An 8,295-nucleotide genomic window follows, 5' to 3' on the forward strand; every position below is an offset into this window, starting at 1 on the left:
CATCTGAGGATCGATTCTACTCTAACCTGGAAATAAAAGACAGATGTTTCATTTTGTTCTGTTGCTGAAACGATCCAGGTTTATTATTTGAAGGTGCCACTGAAGAATAGACTAGCCCTCTATAAACCATTATTCTTTGGAAACATCAAAGAAATATTATCACTACAGCTACACCCTTACATCCCAGAGACAGCCATTATGTACCTCTTGGGCAACTGGAAGAAAGGATATGTAATTACCTTTGTTTCCCATAATGCAAAGAAAGAGAGATTAACTATGCAACACCTTTTCTTAGGAAGGAGGCAAGGAGAAAAAAAAAAAAGAATGAGACAGTTTCAAATGTCTGATCACAATGATCACAGAACATTTCAGAAATACAGATCGGTTAGGCAGTTTGAATGCAAGCTGGCAGCGTGCCCTTGGGGGGGATACTAAGACGACCAACTTCAAACCAGGCTGCATCAGCAAAAATGTAGTCAGCAGATCAAGGGAAGTGATTATTTCCCTCTACACAGCACTTGGGCAACCACATCTACAAAACTGTATCCTGTTTTGGATCCTCTAGCATAAGATAGTCATTGACAAACTGGAGAGAGTCCAGTAAAAGGCCACAAGGCCCTGAGCAACTTGATCCAACTTGAAGTTGGTTCTGCTTGGAACAGAAGCTTGTGCTAGAGACCTCCAGAGGTCCCTCCAACCTCAATTACCGCATGGTTCTGTGACTAATAACTCATTTGTCTGGTTCCCAGACTAACAATGCATCTGTAAAATAATTCGCACATTTTATATCAAGCAGGAAAGAAAGGCTTCTTCTCAAATAAATTTAGATGCCTAATCACCCCCTTAATTCTCTTTCAAAGTCAACGGAGAGCAATAGGAACTTTAGGATATAATTTTTGCGAACTGTTTAGATGTCTACCTCAGTAGAGGTTGAATCACATGATGTTTTGCCTTAAAGAGTGAAGAAGTTACAGAAAGCAAAGATCTTTTTGTTCCTCCAGTCCCTCCTCCTAGCTCTTCAGAACTGTCTGGGAGAGTGACTTAGGGAATCCAATTTCCCTGTTGCCAGGGAATGTGCTTTTTTGTACAAAGGTAGAATTCAGCAACAATGGCAACATGCATTAGATTTCTAAGCAAAGGAAAAGATTACTCCACTTACTGGGTTAGCCTCTAATCAGTAAAAGCAGATACTATCATGCCAATGTTAATGCAGTGGAAAATTAACTGGAGCTGGGGGATGCTGAATTTACAAACCACTTCACTGTGACTTTGAAAGTACTTCATTACTGCAATGTTCTCATCCTGCTTAGGAAAGAACTACAACTATTGTCCCCATCTAGCCGATGACTGCACAGAAAAGGGAGGCCTGGCTAATAAGGTGATACTGTAGAAGAATTTGACCCTGGCTGAACGCATTATTTCTCTCTTCATCTATGACATTAATAAAAGCAAATCAAAGTGTGATTATAATCCAGTGAACTCATTCCAAACAGCACATCTCACAAAGTAGCTCTACTGCCCTCTCCATTTGACAGGTTAGATATTTTCTGCTGTTTCCCATAAATGACAGGAAAAATGAAACTTCCACTTATTAACCTATGTGAACAAGAGCTGTTCACTAAAAGACTTCTTGGAGCTCCTTAAAGTAGTGCAAGGTTGCTTCTCTATCTTGGATGATTCCATACTAACTGGAGTTTTAGAGTTCCCAGGCTTTTTGGTAGGAAAATGTGGCAAAACCAGTATTTTTTTAAGTAACTTGTTTTCTTTGTTTTCTTTCTATATATTAATCTCTCATAAGCTCAAATTTATGATAAATGCTTTACTGTAAAAAATCTAAAACCAAACAAATCTTAAGTTGCAAAAGCTCAAATTTAAAAGTCCCTTACCAGAAACTTCCTTTTCCCAAATTATTTTGAAACAATAGGTATTTACTAAATGCTTTTCCATCAATCAGAATATGCAATGAGTCTTATCATTTTTCAAGCGGTAGTTTATTAGCAGTTTTGGCTTCTTTCCGAGGTCTCTCCTGTTTTGAGGGAGAGATCTGCAGAAATACATTGCCTCTACTCACAGCACATGGACAAGATGACTAAATTTCTCAGGACTGTTTAGTTTTATAGACCTCTTTCAAAAGCGTTAATCCTCTGCCCATTCCATAGCCAGAGACTCTTGTGAATCTTGAATAAAGAAAGTGGCTTTTATGGTATCTCTGTGATCGTCCCTCTGTTACTGGCTATTCTACATCTTCCCCAGGAGTCCTTTCCACTCTAAAACTCCTGGAATCACAATCACTACACTATTTTCATTATTCTTAAAAAAGACTAACATAGTCTGATATACAGCCCTTGCTGAAGAATTGAGACACCTGACTGAAAGCTTATAAAGCTAGTTTAGAGTTTTAAAAACAGGTCCAAGAACCTACACTCCCATCTCCTTATTTTATTGATATTATACAACCAGATGCAAATTGATTTCATTAACTCTGATATGAATCCATAATTAATCCATTGTCTTCTACAGAACTCCTTCAGCAAAGAATAGTTTTGAGATAGAATTGTCTCTTCTCCCCTCAGTTTTCCAAAAGCACGTGTAACTTTTGTTTTTTTCCCCCTGCAAGAGCTTCACTCAAGTGGGCCTGACTTCACTCAATAATCCCTTTTGATCCCATACTGCAGTGGGTCATTTTCTCATCAGTAGTAACATTGACTGTTTTCTCATATTATCAGCCTCTATAATGCCTGAGAAGCTGTTGAAGTCACAGTTTGTGTAATTATCTGGTCAAGAGCAAAATACCAACCACTGAGGAATAATACATTTTCCAAAATAGTTTTAGCTCTTAAAAACTTCCCAGCTCTGATACTCCCTTTGTATTTCTTTAGGTAAGGTAAAGGTCTCAAGGTACTGAGCACTGCACTAATGCATCTGTGATTATTCAAAGCCAAACACTTTCATAAATATTTTTGAGCAGAAGAGTTGCTTAGAATTCTGATATATTGGGTTATTAATGCAGGGATAGATCAACCTTTTCTAAAGCAACGCTCTAGTTCCACTGGATATTTTGCAAACTTTATATTTTTCTCTCCAATCTAAATTTAACTCCTTCTGGGATTAAAGACATTTCTTGCATCATTTCTAGAGTGCTAAGCCTCACATCCCCATCACTGAGTGGCTGCTTTGGCAGTACTGTTACCACAACATGAATCATTTATCAACACCATCATCACAGCCTGCTCTGGACCTTCTGCAGTAAACAACTATACTTCTCCAAGAGTGAAGTGTCAGCAGTTAGAGATGACTAGATTTTACAATCAAAGGAGTTTTAAGAAGAAAACAGACTCTGGATTTTTCTAGATTATCACACAATGTTAACTCTTCCTGTCATGCTTTTTGAAGTTTTGCCCCTGCAGGACTCTCCCACACCACTCACAGGCAGCTGTGACTCTCTGCATTACCATCCTGTGCAAACCACTCCTTGCTCACAACATCGTGTCCCGGTATTCAAGAACAACTCACTCTCATCAGGGGCTTGCCATACCCATTATTAACAAGTTAGGAAGGATTTCAAGTGCAGCTGGGGTTTACTGTGACTGCAGATGTGAGAGGATGAACACAAACATCAGGCTCTTTTCAGGCACAGACTTAACCAACTGGTCTGCTTACCTGTAACAGTGTTTGTTATTGATTTAATGGGACCATATGCTTTCCGGCTGTGCACAGACATGAAGAGTTTGGGGTGTCACACCTCCATAGAGGAACAATGGAACGTCATCTGTGGGTTTGAATTGCTGCAGGTATTTTAGACAGGGAAAGGAATCTCCTGGCAGAATTTTTTTAATATGTTCAGTGCATTAACTGAGCATTTAATATGCTCAGTGCAATAGTATGTAACAATTTCTATGATCCTCTCACAATATCAGCCTCATATCAGTATTTTGATGTGACAAGGTATGCAAATTGTCCTGATTGGTATGCTACAAATAGCCCTTTTAGATGAGGGAAATTTGTGTTCTTATACCTGTAAAGAACATTTCATGTTAGTAAGCTGCATCAGTTATCTGTCTGGAGGAGGCCTAGACAAGACTCAGTTAGCCTTGAAAGCTTGGAGGGCTCCTAAAGTTTCTCAAGACTAATAGACATAAAGAGCAGTCCCCAAAGTTAGATATTTCAGCTTTGACCGTGCATTTCTACGGCACCTCAGCACTTTATCAAGTGTTAACATGATTCTGGCAGATCACCAGGAGCCATTGCCATAGAGATCATTACTGGATTCCATAAATCTAATTTCTACGAATGATCCCCAGCACCAATGCACTGATTCCAGTGTGACCATCTGTGTAAGGATGGGCACACCTGAGTGAAGCATACAAAACCAGTTTGCTGAATGGTAGGGGTCTTGTGAGTTAACTTGACACTGCATCCACACAGCATTTTCCTGCTGATCTTATTACAGTCAATGTGATAAAGCTGTGGATTTATACATATCTATTAAGCAAGTTTTATTGTTTCTGTGCTTATTAGAATTATATTTTGCTTTGACTCACAGAACTGATTTATAAAGCAGTTGCCATCTCCCCCTTAATGGCACTTCATGCTTAGAATCCACAGAAAGAAGTTAGATTTCAACCCCTTGATCATATATATAAAAAGTTTTGTACTGTGGTAGACTCACTGACTTCAGCGAGGATTACTCGTGAGTAATTGCCCTTCAGCATGAGGAATGGATTGCCAGTCTGACCCGCTTTCAGGGCACTCAGCCTGTACCGGGAGGGCTCTCCATCTGCAGTGTCTGCTACATCCGCAGCGCTGGATGTAAAGGGTAATCTTTTTACGAGATGGATTGATAGTCAATGTCAAGTGAAGCCATTATGAAAGACACTCTTGTTTCTTCTTTAGTACAGTCATTGCACAAATAGAAGAGATGTTTAATTACACTGTGTATGAAAACAGCAGCTGAGAGAAGGCATTTTTCTAAAAATTGCTTTGGCTCATCCAAACACTCCAAGAGAATGGGAGCACTCACAAACCCATTAGGATGACTGGAGAGTGGGAATCTTGAACAGGAATAAGCAACTCAACCAGTGCCTGCCCCGCCTCATCCTGGCTCTCCACAGCCCTGCAAGGGTCAGAGCACTTGGCATACACAGACTATTTGGCACAAGTGTTGTCTTTATTTGTACCTCACTTCCTCAAGCTTTCCTTGGGAAGTGACTTGCAGGGGCTGCTTTGCTCAGAAAGCTCTTTGGCTTCCTTGACAGACTGATTTTTTCCCCCCCTCTACCTCTCTGGCACAGCCAGGACACTCCTAACAGGCACTTTTCCATGGCATAATTGGCTTGCCTTTCTCAGGCACCGATAAGGCAAAGATGAGCTTTCTGTGGAGAGAGTTTTGCTAGCACATTACCAGGCCAGACAGAACAGTAAACTCTAAAACAGATGGCTATTTTCTGTTTGTTAGTTTGCAGATTTGTTTTGGACTGTAGAGTCAGCCATTGTAGTCTGTCTGCCATCTCTGTAAGTTGAGCAGAATCTCTCAGCAGCTATAGCCTTCACAACATATACAATCTATACAAGAATTGCACTGGTGCAGTAGACAACACCTATTGTCAACAGTTAGTATTACTGCAAGAGAGGGAAAAGTCAGGTTCACATATGCTGGAGGAAATTTGCAACATCCACTGAAATACTGCCTGGTAACAGTGCAGCAGGCTGGGAAAAGAAAAGGGTTAGATCATAGAACGACAGAGCTTTGTGAGAAATAAAAACTGCATTCATCTTCTTCTGACCTTAAGATGTGAGCTGGTTAAGAATGCGCAACTCCAATCTCTTGGAGTAGATAAAGTGTTCTGATGAACAGGATGTGCTCAGCCTTCTGCCAGATGGGATTATTTGTTTCTCTGCGGTTTAAACCGGTTGTGCAACTTCTGCAGTCTCCCTGTTTTCAGAAGGGATTTTAAAAAATACTTAATTCTAAGAAACCTAAATCATGGCAGATAGACAGGTTCTTGACATTCATTGCCAGTCAGACACCAGATCTTTGGCAACTGAGAATGTCACCCGAGTAGGAAGGAGACTATCTCTGCTAGGAAATTCCCTAGCCAGAAATTGCTAGGAAACTAGTCTTCTGTGGGAATTTCTCTGCTTTTGTACTGCTATATCTGGGATTTGTATATCATATAATTAAATCCTAAAATTGTATGTCAAATGAAGATCTTGTTTATGGTGAAAGACTGAATTAAGATAAATGCCCCTGCAGGTAGTGCCCCCTTTCATCAGGGGCTGCATTTAAGCATTACAAAGGAAAGTGGAAATCACAGGTGTAATCTTGTGACATAGCCTCTCAATGTCAAAATAAGACAAAACTCATATTAGTGCTCCAACTGCGTTTTGCATGAGATTGGAGCTGGGATTTTGTCATGTGACAAATAACAAGACATGAATTAATTTGAGAGGTTCTGCTGTTTTGCTTTTAATTATGTGGTCCACTTCACTCTTAATATTGAGTGGCCGTGATGATTTAAAAGTCTAAGGCAACACTAGTGACAATAAAGGTGCTGAGCAACAATGCGCCATACTGTCTGCCTCTAAAGGTGCAGAAGGTAACCATGTCCTCATGGACTCACGATATTCTTGAACAGGAAAGCCCAAGTGACTACCAAGACAGAGCAGCAGCTCAAGAAAGTGAAGAAGGAAGTGACAACCAAAACAGTTGCAACTCTCAAATCCAAGGTGTAGTGCATTTGTTATGCGAGCACCAGTAATACCATATTAACACTCATAAGAGGCCATGTTCAGTCACATAAATCAGTGGCTTTGAAAGTTTTCAGGCCACTGAACTACTGTCAGATTGCAATATTTCTTGTAACCCACCATATGTTCTTATCAAAGTTATTTGAAATCATTAGGAATGTAACTGTTTAATGTGGTTCCACAGAGCAGCCAACGGTCATTTCCCATGCTCTCAAATATTACCGCTAGGGCTGAAGCACTATTGTCCAGCCAGTGATGAGCCCAGGGAGTTGAGGTGAGACCAAGCATGGAACTGGGGAAGAAACAAACCCAGGAGCTCAGGTCCTTCATTCACTCTTAGCTGAACCACCGTCTACTACTCAAGTAATGTCATCAACTGGGTTTGAAGCACCTGCTTACCCACCTGAGCCTGCAAGGAAAATGTGACATATACCAGCATCATCAGGAAGGAAAAGTGGAGTTTGGAAGGGCTGTTCAGCTTGTCTGTGCTCGCCTGAGCCAGTACCTAAAGAAGCAGTAAGCAGGTCAGAGACCGGGTGCTGAAGCAGGACTGGACCAGGTAGCTTGAGCAGTCAGAACAGGCTTTCAGGAGGCCTTGCTTCCTGAGTGGCCTTAGAAACCCTTCCTCTAAGTGTGTCACCAGGGCTTTGGGATATCCCTGAGGAGAAGCATATTTATGGACCACAGTTTAGGAAACACCCAGCTGTGTAAAGTAGCTTCATCAGATGAAGTCAGGAGGGCACAGCAGCCGTCTTTGCCAGGGGCACACCATTTGTTAAGGCAAAATAAGTAAGCCAGCTACAAAACCTAGTGTTGTAGAACACTAGAAGAAAGTAATTTGACTTTTTAGCTGACCCAAATGTTTCCTTGATAGATTGCTGTTATTATTTAATGAGAACTATTACTGTGCTCAATACTGTACATCACAGAGTAAAACATGGTCATAGTTCCAGAACCTAATACTCTATATCAGGTAGACAATACAGCTTACAACAGTAAGGATTATCTTTAAAGGGCTTTGACTAACTATTCTTCCTACAGAAATAAGATATTAGCAATTAGCAGAATCTTGCCTAATTATTTGTATACAGTGTGTTCAGAGACAGGCAGACATAGGGTAATTCTAAGGACTTTAAGCGAATCCATCCTCCAAGAAACCTGTGATTCTTCCCCTCTCTACTTTATTAACTATTTGCTCTTTCTTTAATTTGAGTAGTAGGCTGTGTACCTTGTGAGTGACATAGTATTCCAGACACTTACAAGCTGAATTTCTTAAAATTCAAAACTATGTAAGAATAGAAGAATTCATAATCAATGAAATTCATCTGAGTCCTGAGGGCAGCAAAAGCCCCATCTCCGAATTTGTCTCAGAGGTGGCCCAAGGGAGCATCTGAGCAGCCTGCACATTCGTAACCCTCTCAAACCAGTACCTATGCCAGCCACACAGGAGGTCCATTTGTGGGAAGATTCAAGCTATTAAAAAAAAAAAAAAAAAAAGTTTTTTAAAAGGATATTATTAATGTAACAAATTCAATCCCTCAAAAGGTA

Source organism: Apteryx rowi, unplaced genomic scaffold (assembly GCF_003343035.1).
Source record: "Apteryx rowi isolate R43461 unplaced genomic scaffold, aptRow1 scaffold_105, whole genome shotgun sequence".
In the NCBI taxonomy this organism is placed as follows: Eukaryota; Metazoa; Chordata; class Aves; order Apterygiformes; family Apterygidae; genus Apteryx; species Apteryx rowi.